Here is an 18,135-nt window from a genome sequence, read left to right as displayed (position 1 = left end):
GAGCTATAAGAAGGATCGAGAAACGAACGAATAGAGACCTTGTTATATCGGTACAAATTCAAAATCTAGCAACCCCAAGTTTCTTGCAACAAAGTCTTGGGCGTGATTTATCTCGAGTCCGCAAAATAGTTTGTTCTGCACGTCTTGGGAATCATGAACTCGACGTTACTACATTGGGTTTCCAGAGTCGCTTGCTGACGTGCTTAGTCCGATTCTCAATCAGGGATTTATACTTGCTGTTCGTATGCGCATCAAAAGCAGTTACTTGCAAGAACTAGCAACACAACATCGACTCAACATTTATTTTTCTGCTTATTATTGTCTGCAGCGGAATACGAGAACTGTTACGTACAAGACGACTGATAAATATACAGCAGCGGGCAACAGGAAGTTTCAAGAATATACAATACAGCATATATATAGATATAGAAACAGATGTAAACGCCATAATTTTATAAAAAGGAATTTTATTTGACAGAAGCGATGAATAACTGCGGTATCTGTATTATACAGAAACAAAATTCATGTTTCGCCAATTCCATGCAAGATTAAATCTTTCCGGTTAATGTTTCCATTTCTGAAGAATTAAATTAATATTCAATTAATATTATGATTAAGGAATTTTTCGAAGGAAATGAAGTTGATTAGTTTAGTTTCTAAATGTGTTAGATAGTAAAAAATCTCTGATACAGAAATTACTAATATATATATACACTAGTAACATTCTTTAACTTTCTTTCTGATAGAATATTGAATAGATATATTTAAAATGTTATTTCGTTGAGAAATATTTAAAAAAAAAAGTATTGCAAAGTTCGGATCAAATCTTTATAACGAAATGAAAATTAACTTCTTGTTATCCATTTGACGTATTGTAAAAAAGTAGAAAATTGTTTAAATCTGTTGGCAACCTTATTGTCCTCGTTTAGAAGAAATTCCGATGTGATTTACCGAGCAACTTCAAACAGTTCAAACTGTATTACTTCAATGGCTGAGAAGAAGACAGGAAAGATTGTACTTTTGAAACAACGTTAATGAACTGGACTCGATAAACTTTCCTTATCGGTTTTCAAGTCGTAAATCCTTATGGTAATTATTAGTTGATTCGAAAAGTCGAATATATTACATCGAACAAATTTTGCAACTTTTATCCGATATATAAACGTGTAATCGTACAGAGTTCCACGGAACTGGAATCTTAAGCAAACTCTTGAATTGCAAAACCACAAATTATTTGTTTCAAACGTTTACCGTTGATTTCATTCCCTTTTATTCTATTGATTATATATTTCTGTTGATTCACGTTATGTGCTTACGAATAAGTTTCATATGGAATTTTATTTGCATATCGCAAAATTTTGCACACGTTGAAAGTTGCTTACAAAATCTGATTTTTATTTATATTTCGCATTCGAGTCAGCATCGTTACGCGTATCATAAAAATACATGTCGACACCGATACGAGACGTATCCAGCGACCGTGTTCAAATAAAAAATATTCAGATTTATCAATAGACTGCGTATATTTATGCAAATTCATATTTTATATGAAAATAAAAATGCACATATATCATATTGTAATGAGTGAAAATAAATGTCCGCAGCCTTATCGAATACAAGTATCGTTTAGCGATATCTAATTTATGATACAAAGGTCGACGATTCGCTTAGAATCGAATTTTCGAGGTATAAAATTCGTCAGTGACCCGACGCGCTTTTAATTCACGTAGGTATTCAAAATTTCACAAAAATCCGGATCACAAGACCCTTCTAGTATCAAACATTCGACATATCAAGCTGCCAATAATCCATCATTGTATTTCGATCCATATTAGTATCTAGAATTTCATAGGAATTGAAAAAACTGCACATTGGTGTTCGTCGCAATTTTTGCAGAAAATGAAACGTTTGACAGTAGCGTTAACAAGATATCGTGGCGACGATGGGAAAGCCGAAGATCGAACAAAACTCCGCATACGATGAAACGGCGGCCGCGACGTTCGAGATCTGCAACGACCCACTGAGCGTCCCGTTCCAAGGACAAGTGGAAGAAGATCGGTCAGGTAGGAAGTACTTTTTAAGAGATTCAAGGGCTTGGGGATACTCCGGGGAGCTCGAGTATCAGTTTCACCGTACTCTTATGAGAAAATCGATGTCGACATCGAGTCGGCCCGATGCGTCCACAATGACGAGAGTAGCGCGGTGCAGTCAGGTAAAGTGGGATATAAGAAGAATCGGGATAAGGTCCCGGTCGAGAGTAGTGGTAGCCGGATCGACGTCTTTCGAGACTTCGAATCCCGTGGAAAACCTCTGCTCGATAACGCTATAAATCTGCTCGAGCACAAGCGATGCTCTGCCTTGCCGCGCTCTAAGGTTTTACCTTAAGCCACGATCGATCGAACCAAGTGACAAACGTCGTTGAATAAATTCGTCCCTGGCCGTGGATCTTCTTTTCTACCTTTGCTATACCTTCCGAACCTCCTGTGTGGACGTTTCGAGCGAAGCTACGCCGTTCGGTACCTCGTCGATTTAACCACATCGATGTGTTTACCGTAACCGGCACGGCGACGAGAACACCGGCAAATGCATCGGGAAGTATGTCCTACTTTACGGATGCATACCATATTGATTCGCGTTCGAAAATTCGTTTTGCGTACGTGCTCGCCGATTTGTAGTACCGTGGAAAAGTGTCACTTATTGAGAACGGGAGAGCATCTTTCCGGTTGATGCAGTCGCGAACACTGTTTCACTGGATGTCTAAATTATGTTAATATAGACGTTGTAGTAGTTGGAGCAGTGGCGTTCGAATTAAATTATGTTATCTGGAACTTGCAGGAGTAATTCTTCGGCATTATAGGTAGTTTTTTCTTTTTATAGATAAGGAATGAGGGTGCACTTTGAATTCGTATGTGGACGATAGAAGGTTATAAAAGAAATTGTAATTTTAGAAAATGTAGTTATATTTGGCGAGAGCAACGAATAGATATAATGTACGCTTTATAAATGGACCGTTATCAACATGGAAGAAAATATGTCTGATACATCGTAGAGTACCAATTTTAAAACTTTTCTTTCATCGCAACTCTGCATCATTTTTGTTCACATCGTGGATCGCTGGTTACCAATCAAGTGCTTTTTACTTAGCTGAGAAGTAAATGGTAGTGTTCCCAATTTCTATTGATATTGTTTCTATGCTTCTTTATTTCCCTACAGAGGAAGAGCCAAAAAAACAGGGATTTCTTGTATCTTCAAGTGGAACACTTAGCCTGCAACAGACTTAGCGATTCTTAGACCGCTACGATGTCAGTTTTGTCAAAGGAGATTCTATTATTTGTAGATATTAAGTCTGGAATAGTCGTAGCAGCGTAGGAGCAGGCCATGAAAGTCACAAGTTCTTAATGGTTCATTCGTACCAGCAAAGACGTTGAGAAAATATTACCTACGTTGTAAGAAGCTAACAAGCGCATTATGTGATTCTTTCTTTCCTTCACAATAGGACGGAGAAAGAATATCGAATCAATGTAAGAAAATGTTGATTTTCATGGAACGCTAGCGGAATTTGAAGAAAATGCTGAAAGAGCAACGCAGAAATTGTAGTATAAGGTAGTTGCCGGTAAAAAGCTGCTAGCTAAATACTATGTGTGTGTGTGTGTGTGTGCTTTTGAGAAAAGAAAATGAGTTCTTTGCGCGATCGATTCTCTCTAATCGCTTCGTGTTTAATATATCCCCGGATATGAAACGGACCTATTCGCTTCTTTCGACCATAGCTAGATTTTCTCTTTAATGGAAAGGCCACCGACCGGAAAGGCAGAGAGATTTTAATGCGAACGTACATAAGCGGCACACTAACTGCAGCACGAATGATTTCTCTGTTTATGTACTCTTAAGAGCTTTGCCATAAAAGTAGAGAGTGCTCTTAAAGGTTCGCTTGCCTGCGTACATACATGGTACAACCGATTTGTCAAGATTCTGTCTTTCACGGCTACGAGCTTATCGAATCGACCTTCGTACACTTAGATCAAAGAGGGAACTTCAATTCGCGATTTACATACAGAAATACATGGAAAATTATGTTCGACTTCGAGCGTCTTGTTTACAACGACGTTTCCGACCTCGGTTATATTCGGAACCTTTATCGCTTTTAAGTTTTTATAATTAATAGAAGATAAATTCGATCGCAGCAATTGCAAGAATAAAATACCGCGGAGATCAGAATTTCGTGTTAATGCTTATTGCAAGCGAGTGAATTTCACATGTGAAAGATCCATAATCTACTGCTCGATATTAGAATGAAAGAAGAATACATTGTTGTCCAAGATCTGAAACGGACGTAACTGAATAAGACACGAGAATGCCTGAATTGTATAAAAGAGAACAGACGAACAGAAAATTCGTGGTCATTAGGATGAATTACTACCGAGTGATACTGATTACAGGAACTAGCGTTAAATCGATAAATCGTTTTCGTTGTTAAACTGCAGTTTTGTACTGGATAGTATAAATGAGAATTACTTATTGTATTTATTTATATTAATCTTATATTTATATGTACATTTGAAGCTATTCTTAGCATGCTAAACTGCTTTACAGCGCTATAATTTATTCTATCCTTCGAAAACTCCTACAGCATAGAATCTGCCTAGGTATACAAGGGATTTCCTAGCAATCCATATCAATTACTTTTGCTTCAACAAGCGGGCAACTCACGAGCAAACATCGCAAGCAAAGATTTTATTTGCAAACACGTATATCCAAGAATTATTAGTCTTTAGCTGTTTCGTTTGTTGCTGGACGTTGCAAACTGGTAAATGCAAAAAGAAAAAAGAAAAGAATACAAACCAAGGAATTCGTTGAGTCACGACGAAATAAAATTTATTTGGCTTTCCGGTGGCTACGTACATTCTATACGTGGCTCTAGAAGAATGTAAGTCGGCTCGTAACGTTAATGTAACGTTAGATGATGCTAGCGAGGCTGAACCACTTCTTTAAAAATTCCGTAAAACTCTTGAAATATTAAGACCTCGCTAATAGACGGTCTATTTCGAAATGAGGTCGCCGCCATTAAAGTCGAACTTCAAGAATTTTGCCCCCGCGTATCTAAGTCTTCCCGTCGACTAAGGCCGCTACTATTTCAAAGTAGACGTTTACGCGACAGCTGTCGGAGACAGGGCTTGCTCATGCCCTACAGAAGGGACGAGTTCGCTACGCTTTTTCTAGGTCTGGCTAAATTTTTGAACAGTCGTGTGTTTCAATAGACAGCGAAAGTTTCTCACTCGGAGAAAGCTTTTCTTCCATCTTTCGTTCTTTCTTCTGTTATTTCTCTCTGACTCCTTCTGTTGTATTTTTCGCTCCCTACCTCCTCTTATAATCTGCTCTAGTTTGTCCTCTCTAGCGATGGGATCAAGTTCAGCGTGTTCACTTACAAATTCGAATCAAATCTATACGTTCGCGTCATAAATTTAAATAATACTCATAACATACAATGGTTCGTTCACCGAACTTGCGAAATATTCGACTTTCATAAGCTGGTTTCGAATCTGTGAACGAGTACCCACAAGTTTCGAAAATCCACTTACTTCGATATTAGAAAGGATCGATAGTTTTACAAGTAGTAATCGAGTTACGAGAATCAGAAAATCGCTATACGTTCTATACATTCTGTTTTACTGTTTGTTTTTACAACTATTTAGAAATAATATTTGATTTGCAATGCTTTGTAGAAAATTACAATAGCGAATGATAACCAACAAAAATGATTTTAAAAGAAAATGGAGAATTTCTAATAAGATGCTGATTAAGTTTCGAATCTGTTCGTCCAATGTTCGATTCTACTTGCGAGTACTTTTATCATTTTTCAGAGTACTCACGCAGAGATCCAATCTACTTGAAAGTATTTTTTAATTCTGAATTCGAATCTACGGTGGTTACAAAAAGTATTTCTACACCATTGTATTTATTACAGTATTTACATACTAATTAATTAAATTCAGGTATATTAAGTTTTATAAGTACTACTAAGTATTAAGTACTACTCTGGTATAATATGATTGATTATAAAAATTTAATGCTACAAAGATGAAATGTGCTACCTGATTAAAAAAAGTTTCCTTGAAAAATAACGTTACGTACAAATACTTTTTGTAACTACTGTCATATAATTTGCTAATAGTCGAATCCGCCTGACACGTATTTAGGTCCAACATTAGCTTTCTGTTTTTTTTTCCTTCTATTTTGATAATTGTTTCTTCTCGATGATACGTACAAGTGAATTCGTATTCATCGCATCCGGTTTTCGTCCCGGGACCATGCAATTCCGTGATAATGTAATTTCGTCGTTGGCAGCCGACAACGGCGGTGGTGTAATTCGAAAGAATGTCCTTCCCGTTCGCTGCCAAACGTCTTCGTACCTCCGTTCGGATAATGTTCGCAAATTGCTCGTGCCGCAATTTCTTCCACCTGGCGGCGGTCTTTCTTCAGCCCCTCGAACTGTCGGCACTTTCCAGAAACGTACAAATACTTGTTACAATGGAACTTGGGAGAATTGAACTTCTCGCCGGGTGCTATCACTTTTCGTTAAATACAATGAAATACGCGTGGAATGAAATTTCCCCTCGCTTAATTTATTCGATCCTTCCGTGTTTTTGACAACAAAAGAACCTCGTCATATCTCATTCACCTTGTGATTAATTTATGTTACGATAATTTTGTTCGCGATTCTAATTGAATTTGTCTCGGTTCTATTACAGGTGTTCTTTTATAAGTTAGAAATTGAAAACTTTTCGTCTGTTTTTGGATAAAGCAATGAACAAACTTATGTTGGTATTCGTATTTTTGGCTAAAATAAGCCAAATAAAATATGGAATGTTGAAAATACAAATAGTCTCTGTGCATCAAATTTTACGTAATTAAAATTGTAATGTCTATTACTCGAAATAGGAATTTCGAACTTGTTCTGTGTTTATAATGCTTCAAAGCAGAAGAGATGTACTTTTTAATCATTGATCTATAGATAACAGAGAAATATATTCATTTTAATTAAAATGTATACACGTATTGAAACATGGAGACAAACATGCAGATACATTGAAATGGTTCACACGTGTAATTTGAAATTACACACGTTAATACGTGTTCAGATTGAAAACATTATGTCAACAAAGCATGGCTACTGAATAATACGCAGCTACATTAATATGTACCGGGTTAATACACGGTAAGTCAACTGAAATTAGCAAACGTTGTTATACATTAATATATGTTTTGACTATATGTAACGTAAATGCGTGTGAATAGTCAGCACGAACATTTGGCATGAACACATATAGAAATATAAATTAGAAATCTTTAATTCAGACATAGTGAAATATTTCGTGTATGAAACCAAACATTGAAAAATACCTAAATATTGTTATATTATATCAACGTTATTATTATCAATGCATATTGTCTTCGTTTGAGATCACGCTGTATCGCCGAAACAATAAGTGAATCCCAAAAATGAAATTTAGCTACTTTTATGATTGAATAGAACACTTCAGTTAACCCCTAGGATCAACGTGTAACGTGAAAATTTGTTTGTCTATTTGTAAAAAAATAGCTGAGATCGTTTCGCGATGTTCGATTTATAGAATAACTCGGAAGGATGAAAATGAGAAAGAAGAGAAGAAAAAGAAAAAGATAAAAGAAGGGAAAGCAGTTAAGGGAAAAAGGTAAAAAAAAAAGAAAAGGCGAAGAAGATACAGAAGGAAACGAGAAAAGGACAAATATGGCCAACGAGAAACAAAGGGAATGAAACTCTCTGATTCCGGTGTTTCAGCAGAAATGAACTGGTATCCAGTTTTAAATCTGTTTTGCATGCAACCATCGTACGGTTGAAAACGACGTGCAGAATTGCCTTTTCTCTTAGAATTGTCCTTGGTATATTATTGCGATTCTTCTTAGAATAACGTTCAGACGTTTTGAAAAATCGCCATCGTTGTCATGATCGGAAAAATCAGATATGTTCGCTTGGCTCGCTTACCTCGGTAATACCATCTCGTTGATACGTTTCAGTAAATTGTATATAAAACCAATACGACCGTTGAAACGTGAGAAATTATTCGTTCCAGCGATTCTAATATATTTTTCCGTTTACGTATTTCCCTCGATGTGGTTATCGCGTCCGACAAGGTTCCCCGGTATCGGATTCGACAGGCAGAACCCCGTAGAAATTGGACACGCGTAAAAACGGCCGACGTGTAAGCCTGCAAGCAAACATGTTGTTCCAAGGCGAGCACGGAACAGCGTATAAAACAAGAGAAACGAAGAAAAAAGACACATCCGCTTCCATGGAAGCCGACACGGCGTATGTGATTAAAATCCGTTGAAAGCTCTGTTTGTACGTCAAAGGTAAACTCAATCCTATTTCCCTTCTGTGAAAACTGCCAGCACCGTTAACAATTACGTGCACGGCCGCCAAGTAATTCCGTGGAAAGTCGCTGGGGTTAGAATTCTCCGCAAAATGTCTCGTTTCCTATACGCTCTGCCCAGAACCGCCTTCCCTCTTCGTGTCGGTAGTCGTGTTAAAGATCGTGTGTGCACTGACCGGGACTAAAATTGTAGATACGAAGTGTAGAACCTCTGTTCTACAAATATTTTTCTAAATAGGAAGGGGACGTCGTCGGTTTTGTATTTACTTGTCCACTTACTTATTTATGGCTAGATAACCATTTAGCATATAGAAGGATGCATATAAATAGTTAAAATTAGATTCCATTTGAGGGAGACATATGGATGGAAAAAATGCAAATTAGAAAATTTATCTACCTTGACGTTGATACGAGATAATTATTGATAGAAAAGAGGATGATGCGACGAAGCAATCCTAGTTATATTTCATTTGAAGAAATGGAAAATTTCGAGACAGACTACATTATCGTTCGACACTTTACCTAAGCAAATAATAAATTAAGTAATCCGAAGTTTAACACTTTGACTGCCACGCCGAAATCACATGTTTCGCTCAGGACGCCACGGAAGTATTTTTATTATTCAAAGTTATAATGGCAAAATAATAATAAATTGATGATGTAAGATAACATTCTCCCCCAATGGACCTTTTATCTTATTAGTGGTCACGGGTGACCACCGTGACGCCTTGATAACAGTTGATAATGACATATTATAACAAGACTTCGTTTATTTCAGCAAACCATTCGCATTCGTCATTTCGTTGTAAGCAAAACGTCCAGAATATATTACTGAAAGATATTAATAAACAGTATTTGCTCATTCTATATATAATAGTAAGGTATGTGCACACTTCTAACTTCAATTACATATACGATTATAAAGCGGCATTTACGATTATTTTTTAAGCTGTGTTTATAATAATATTCGTAGATTACCCCTCAAAGATATGGCTGCAAACACAGTGCACCATTAGAAGCAAGATTTGTTCTCATTTTTTTTTATTGATGTTCCAATAAAAATGTTTAATTGTTCAATGGGGCACTTTTTGTTTCAAAGTATCTTCTATTTATCGGTTATATTCAAAATGCCCTAACTGTCAATTTTCATACAATTTTTACAATTGTAAGAAGTTCAAGCGCCCCGGTCACCAATGACCATCGTGGCAGTCAAAGTGTTAAACAAACAGACCGTTATACTTTTATACATGTAGGAATATTTTTACTTTACGCGATTCGTGTTTATATTTATCTGACATGCTTCTCGGATATACGCGTGCAGTTAGTAAGTGAGACGAGTTACGACTTGGAATACGGTTCTCTGTATAGGCGAAATACCAACCAATCGGCATAGATTAGTTTCGAAGTATTAACAAAGATTGTAATAAACTGTTTCGCGAAGCAACGTGCAGAATTAAAATTAACGTAAATTAGCTTAGTAGAGATTTAGCCTGTTTCAGTGATTTTGATTTTTATTTACGAAACCCTGTTAAAGTAATCGCCTGTCTGGAAGGTATTAGGAATTTTCGTAAACGTTCTCGCGTTCGTATTTTATCCGCACCGTTTTACGAGGCACTGGATTAAACAGGGACAGATGGTCACGGTTTATTCGTTTCATTAACTTAGAAATAGCTGTACGCGTTGCTCTTATTTCCACAACCTCCGTCCGTCGAATTACGGATGCACGAGCTTTGGTTAATGACTCTGACTTTTGCTGCTTTGAACGGCTCGATTATTTTTTGATTTACGATCCGAAAATGTCCATCTTTTCCGTGTACATGGTCACATCGATGCGATCCAGAGAATGGAAGTCGGAGGAAATAAAATCGGCTGATCTTGAAAACTAATTTACTATTCTGTCACGGCTATCTTAACGCCGATAACTTCCACTGAGTTTACGATATTTCTTACCTCTACTACTTCCTTACCTTACCAGCTGCCGCTAAATTGTTTATCAAATGCGAGGAAAAATGGTACGGGTGACAAAATACTTAATTTAAGAAATTGTGGTAAAATTGAAGTCTAATAAAAAAAGAAAAAAATCTATACATTTCTGAATATTATAATAAGTTACCATACTTAGTTCAAATGTTCTACTTACCATTCCAAAATAGAAGAAAGCTGATGTTGGGTCAAATTCTTTACGCCATTTTCGCCTTTCTTCGTACAGTATGAAATACGTAGCTATTACTTTGTAACAGCATAGCAACGTAATTTTACCCTCAAGGAAGGGTCACATCCGGGTCCGATTTGGATGAAACTTTATAGGCTTGAAGAAGAAGCAAAAGTAGCAGATACGTATATTTTTATCTACGGTAACTCATGTTTAAGGGATGAAATCACCTTCCAAAGTTCGACCCCATAAAAGCTAGCTTAGAAACGGCTACAGATACAAAGAAATGTTTTGTTAACAAGAACGAAGCATTTTCTAACATATTAGAAGAAAATGCTCAACAAACAATTTTCAAAGACGTATAAAATATTACGTCGAGCATATTCACGTGAAAAAAAGCAGTGACTGTGCGTATAAAAAATCCCCTACACGAATACGACCATTATGTATTATTTCCTATATTTATCTGCTGTGTGGAAAAAATCCACTTGTGCCGCTGAATACCATAAATAAGATTTACCAAAATACCAGAATACGACCTTTGAAATCAAACAACCCTTCATTGCACGAAAAAACCTCCTAAATCTGGTACCATAAAGTAACTTAACTCCCATACAAAAGATCTTCCTACATCACCATTTTCTCCCCGTTTCTCGCGGGCGTTATCCCCGTACGTTTTATCCTCCACCGAAGCGGAACATCTTCCACCTTCTCCGAACGTATTCGAATTCAACGCGTCGCAATAATTCGGTAAATAAATTTCCATGATTTATTTATCGCGATTTACGAGCGGTCGCCGAGGGCTGGAGAAAAGCAGAGGAGAAACGTCGAGTCCGGGTAAACCGGCTACGTCAGGGCAAAACGCAACGCAATACGAAGAAAGGGAAAAGGAGGAGAAAGTAGCTCGGTTGCAAAACGTTTCTGCTACTTACTTTCCTCCGTGTCCTTTTCTTTTTTACCCGCTTTCTTATTTCTTCTCGTCTTCTCTTTTCCGCTCGGAGCATCGTCTTCCAGCGTCACGTTGCTCCTCGTGTGTTCGTGCGGTCTGTCCGGCTTGTTTACGACGCGGGCATCGAAGCGGAGTTCGCCCGGAGGTGGTGGAAACCCGATATAACTCCGACCCTTGCCATCCCTCTCGACACGTTTCCCGAACAGGGTGGGTCATACCAACACACGCCACTCGCTCGCCACCGAGCAGCGCACTCAAGCTTCTGTGGTTCATGAAAGCCAACCTTCTTTTTGTTTCTCCCTGTTTTTTCCCTTCTTTCGCCGTCTTCCCTAGCTTCTTATTATTCTTGTCATCGGTCAGTCGGAGAGTCCGTACGTCTGTGTTCTAGTCAAATCTTGCGTTCGAAATTTTTTGGAATTTTTTGTAACATCTCTTTAGGTGGTTCGTAAAGATTTATAATTTAAAAAAAATCGAGGAATTTTGTGGAAAGAAATCTGGTCGAAGTTCGTTATATTTATATCTTCAGGAATACAAATATATTTTCATTGAACGAGATAGCTACGCGGGACTTGCTTTAAGGCGACTTTACGAAGTGATCATTTACAGACGCTATGAAAAGAATTTTGCATGACGCTATTTGTTGCGGTATGAATTGTATATGACATGGTATATTAACAGTTTGAGTCGCAAGCAGCGCGATCGCGCTGTTTGGATTTTATGTGGAAAACATTTGGACGCTACGGACGACTGGCAGTATTTTGTATTTCATTGTTATCTTCTCAATAATTTTTATTGAACAAAACTTGAAATATTTATAAACTAGTAATACGCATATATAATAATGTAGACGTATTTCATAAAAATAACAAATATGACGAACGCTATTGCGTCGCTTGTTTCTCTTCGTAATGGATTAAGACAAACACTATCGCGTTGTTTGGGATTTTTTGACTCTGTTTTTTCAAATACCCCTAGCACTCAAACGCTTAAATACTTTATCAGCATCTGTTGGTAACATTTCCATATGACTGCAAAAATTGATACCATGAATGATAGAATCTGATATCTCTTCATCGGATAGTAAAGACGTCAAATATCTTTTGTAGCCATTGTAATTGGTATTAATTACGATTTGAATTAGAACAAAGTACAACTTTTACATTCAACATTTTTATGTCTTACATTTACTAAAACACTACGTATTGATATTTAGAGATAATTTTTATAGAAATAGCGAGTGTCTGAAAAAAATGTTTATACAACGATGTGGAGGAAAGAGAAAAGATGGATTATTTATTAATCCACGATGGTTTTCTATTGCGTTAAGACTAGCTGTCAGCTATTAAATTGATTAACCAACGCCCACGGTAGTATTTTTATGCCGTGTGATTTTGTTGTTATTTCGTAGCTGATGTTAACTTTTCCAGTACGATACGAGTAGAGTATGGGGGTGTAGTATCAGGAAGTTGCTGTTTTACGGCAGTTTGGTTCGTTATATGTTTCGAAAGTTTGTTATAGTGATTTATCGGTGTGATTAAGAGCATTTATGAGCGTGATACATACATATTTTAAGAATTATCTGGGAATATATGAATTAGTTAATTATCTAGCATTTTGTAGGAACTACGCAATAAACGATTTTTGTTTATATATTTCGATTTGTAGTTTATACTATACAATAGTAAGTATAAAATGTATAGTATAAAATAGTAAGTATACTTGTATATTGAAAGGTATTTAATATTGAATTTAACGTTGCTCGTATTTCGACTTACTTTCAGGTTAGTTTAGGAAACAAAGATCGGTTTGGTTCATCATCAGAAACCTTTAAGGCCAACATAGTCTCGTTTCAGAATTGATAAGCCCTAGTCTTGAACCAACAAACCTCGTTATTGATAAAATCTACCTCGCTCCTACGAAGTTTAACCTATTTTATGTTTCGAAACTTGTGCTGCCGGGAGTTTATTCGAGGATATTATAGAGTACATCAAATAATTCGAGAGACAATACCAAGTAATTGGGGAAATAATTTTCCTCGATGTTTCTCGACAATTTTCGTCGAGTAGCGAGCGCCGTGCAGTTTTCAGTTTTTCAGCGTCATTAAATTTCCAGTTACGTCTCCACCACAGGAAACCCCTAAATCTCTGTATTTACGTAATCTGCCTAAAAAATATGTTCTAACGAGCTGTGTTTTTCGGCCCCTGTTACGATATCCGGAAAACTTCCCGATTTTCCTCGTATTTGAGCGTACAAATGTATGTACCAGCAGCGGAACTTTGCAGCGCGAGAACATCTGTTGCACCGACCGTTTTTAGTAAATCTTTACGCGAATACAATAAGAATTCGCGTCCGCATTCAATTTTCGAAAGTTACATTTTGGTTTCCGAGGCAATAAAGGCGAGCAACAGTACGCCGTTATGGAAAAACTTCCTTTCTGGTAATCTAGAATAGCCAATTTCGCGGCGAAACAGAGTTAACCGCCATTCTTTTATTCCCCTATAAACCCGAACACCACTACGTCATGCAATTTAATAAAATTTAATCATTTTTTTCGCTTGTGGTGAAGTAACCAACATAGAAAACAAAAAAAAGAGAAAGAAAATGCAACAACAAGGGCAAACAAAAGAATGGAGAAAAAAATAACGCTCGATCCGATTATCAGTTGTATTTTTTATTATATTTGTTATATATATATATATATATATATATATATATATATATATATATATATATATATATATATATATATATTCCAATATCGCCGATTCTGACACGATATCGATAATATCACGTTGAATATTATACATTCAGCGTTCTCTTCCAATTACTCCAGTTTCGCTAATTATCAGACTGCAGCGCACTTCCTATATAAAAACATTAATTGAATATCAGAGAGTAAGAAGGGTTCATTTGCCTCTTCCTTTTTCCATTACCTTTCACCTGCTTCTTTTATCTTTTACCATTCTCTGCTTTGTCCTTGCTTCTCTGTTGCTCTTCCGTTCGTTTTATCTTCGACGAACCCAAACAATCTTCGGGTCGTCAGATTTTCCACGTTCCGCGAAGACTATGGCGAACGAAGAGTTAATCAAGCTGCAAGACCAACAACACCATGATCGTTATGTTTAGAAATACTAATACGGTCGAGCTGATACGGTCCACGGGAGCTAAACTTTCGGCACGAACTTGCTCGTTATCCTTCCATAGCCATGACCGAACGCAGCGCCAAATTTAGTTTGGCAATAACTTTTCCGAATGCAAACTAGCAGTGTTTCGATAACACGTGTTGGACATTCTGATTAATGAATATCGTTCCGCCATTGTAAGTGCCATAAAGTTGCGGCACGTGGTAGAGCTTCTCCTCGTTATACCAACCAATATGTAGCACGCGTTAAACGGCGCTCCTGCTCTCCTACAAAGAATACTTTGACGTCGCTTCTGTTAATATTATTTTATCATTACGACAAAAGTGAAATTGTCGTGAAGTTGGTAATTGGAGGAGACGTTGGTAAGCGTCCGCCAAGTTGATATTCATATTTCGAACTATAATTGAAAAATTACAAGTAATATTGCAGTCTGCTTTACGTTGAAGTAATTTGGTTTTCCACGAGGAGGTCATTTTGTAGTATATTCTTTGTTGTAGAACAAAGTACGGGTTACAGATGCATTAGTTTCTGAAATTTTTCAATTAAGATTTTCCAAGAATGAATAAAATTTTAAGAGGAAAAGATAAGAGTAACGTACATTCGTAACATTTAAAGGGTAAAATAAATCTCCTATTAGGTTTTATTTCTGTGTCTGTTTTCATAAAAACATAGATTGCCATGTATTTCATATTATATCATATATATCGTCGTATAAATTTATATTAGACGCTAATTGATTCTCGATGTCCATGAGGTTAAAAGACTTACCTCGAACACACTTAGAGTCATAGAACTCCAGCAGACTAGACAACGAAGTCGTGGAACCTCGGCCAAACTTTGGGTCATAGGACCTCACCTACTTAGACACTACCACCGTGAGACACGATCGCGGACCATCCCGAGCTTGCAAGATCTCGCCCACTAAATCTCCGGAATCGTGGAATCTCGCCCGACCAGATCCTAAAATCGTAGTATCTTATCCGCAACCATCCAAATCTGTGGGACTTTGCCTTGGGCAGTTCTGAGATTGTGGGACTTTGATAAACATTGGCATTTGTAGATTTTTCCTATAAAATGCTGGAGTCGTGAGTTTCTACTTAATGAGAATCACGCAATACTCGACTAGATTTTACAATCGGTGTCATATTATTTTAGTTGGTGACGTGTTGAAACGGTGACACTTAATTGTTGGACCTTCGAGACTTTAAACAATGTCGTAGACTCTAGAATGGAGGATCTCATTTAATTAACACTTTGACTGCCACGCCGAAATCACATGGTTCGCTCAGGACGTCACGGAAGTATTTTTATTATTCAAAGTTATAATGGCAAAATAATAATAAATTGATGATGTAAGATAACATTCTCCCCCAATGGACCTTTTATCTTATTAGTGGTCACCGTGACGCCTTGATAACAGTTGATAATGACATATTATAACAAGACTTCGTTTATTTCAACAAACCATTCGCATTCGTCATTTCGTCGTAAGCAAAACGTCCAGAATATATTATTGAAACGTGTAGAAGATATTAATAAACAGTATTTGCTCATTCTATATATAATAGTAAGGTATGTGCACACTTCTAACTTCAATTATATATATGATTATAAAGCGGCATTTACGATTATTTTCTAAGCTGTGTTTATAATAATATTCGTAGATTACCCCTCAAAGATATGGCTGCAAACACAGTGCACCATTAGATGCAAGATTTGTTCTTTTTTTTTTATTGATGTTCTAATAAAAATGTTTAATTGTTCAATGGGGCACTTTTTGTTTCAAAGTATCTTCTATTTATCGGTTATATTCAAAATGACCTAACTGTCAATTTTCATATACAATTTTTACAATTGTAAGAAGTCCAACGCTCTGGTTGGAAAAACCATGGCTGGTCATATATTACCAACGTGGCAGTCAAAGTGTAAATCAGCCATCAAACGCATTTCCAAGTTAGATCGAGGAATCGTGAGATATCGTCCATTAACGCTAGAACTATCAGAGTAGTCAGAATGATGACTTTTCACGGGAGCTTTATAAATTTACAACGATGCATTCTTCCCAACTTTATGGACGTTTATTGATCAATACTTTTTGTCCTTTGCATTACGTATTTTTTCACGTACCTTTCATTCTAATTTGTCCAATACAACTTTTATGTAGATTCTTATGTAATTAGTTATGTACCTCTTCTATAACGTACCAGACTCGTACTGCTTTGTTCAATGTGACCCCAAGGTCGCAGATCATCGGCTCAGACCATTCTGAAACTGTTGAACCTTGCACGGTAAGACTGTGAAATCGATGGACCTTGGCCAGTGAGATCTGGAAGTCGTGGAATCTTGCCCAATAAGAATCTACGAGTTGTTTGTGGGAAGTTGCCCAGTAAGGCACCACTCGAACAGATCTCGGTCATGAAACCTCACGCGTAGCCATAGTCGTAAGACCTCATCTTCTTTTCTGCAACTTGCGCGTTCAATCTAGCTCTATGCGCCTGTAATTTCGGCGATCTTGAAATTTTCATTGACGAGATCTTTTACCCTCTTTACTCTTTTCTTTATTTTCGTTATTATTTGAGATAATATCTAACGTTTCATTAATTTGAAAAGTCAAATATCCTTCATGTTTGAGCGATGAAGATCCTAGAACTCGGTGATTATGAGTTCTGACTATGAAAGATATTACGATATTACGACGTCGTTTTGCGGTTTCTACATATTTTATATTTTTATATCTCCGTTAAAAAGATATGCGTATATCAGTCATGTTTGTGGAATATTTGAAATCCGTTGTCCCGTAGTTTGTTAAAATTTGTAACACGACGTTGAAAATGATACATTATTTTCTAGCATTTTCGTTCGATAAATTCACTGGGAGTCCAATTACTCTTGTTCAACGCGTATGCATTGTGCAATGAATTCAACTACTCCCTAACTACCCAACGTGCTGGCTACTATAGTCAATTTTGCTGTTGTACAATGAGTGACATTGTATTATTTATGTGTATATGAATTATACAAAATAATATTACAGTACATATCGTTCCGTAATTATAAGCCGTCATAAATTTCATATGTTTCCTTATTGTCGTACAATTTGTTCTTATCATAAGGTTACAACAATTTAATCTCGATATAGCATACCAGATACATTGTTGTACTTATCTACGATAGGAGCAATACGAGAAAACAGCTAGTAGTATTTGTGTAGTTTTGTCGCGACTTTACTTCGGATATAAAAGCTTCTTCTTACTTGCTCTTAACCTAATTGGCTGTCTCCTGATATTTTTGAAATTCTTTGCTACATCAGCATATAGATTATGGAGGAAAATTCGCCAAGTACGCTCTCCAGCAATTTATGCTACCGATGCTGCAACATTTGTGTCTGCTTCAAATTTCAAATCATACAGAAATAACACGATCGAAACGGTTATCGTTGAACAGGTTTTCCGTATTGCAACATCGGCTGATACCACGGTACGT

The 18,135-nt window shown here is 36.8% G+C and overlaps 1 long non-coding RNA gene across 2 annotated transcripts; it reads right to left on the bottom strand.

Annotated features, from left to right (window-relative positions):
• Window positions 1–6,037: 6,037 nt before the first annotated feature.
• LOC117234362 lies at window positions 6,038–11,886 on the bottom strand. Of its 2 annotated transcripts, XR_004493513.1 has the most exons (4): window positions 11,493–11,886; window positions 8,318–8,589; window positions 8,021–8,243; window positions 6,038–6,495 (listed from the first exon to the last, which is right to left on the bottom strand). It is a non-coding gene; the product is annotated as an uncharacterized LOC117234362 (long non-coding RNA). The 2 variants fall into 2 exon arrangements; XR_004493512.1 differs by lacking the exon at window positions 6,038–6,495 and having other exon boundaries at window positions 7,585–8,243; window positions 11,493–11,885.
• Window positions 11,887–18,135: the final 6,249 nt, after the last annotated feature.

The sequence above is a fragment of the Bombus vosnesenskii genome, unplaced genomic scaffold (genome assembly GCF_011952255.1).
Source record: "Bombus vosnesenskii isolate JDL3184/JDL3185 unplaced genomic scaffold, Bvos_JDL3184-5_v1.1 scf7180000013304, whole genome shotgun sequence".
NCBI classification, from domain to species: domain Eukaryota; kingdom Metazoa; phylum Arthropoda; class Insecta; order Hymenoptera; family Apidae; genus Bombus; species Bombus vosnesenskii.
This window is presented reverse-complemented; position numbering and strand designations above follow the sequence as displayed.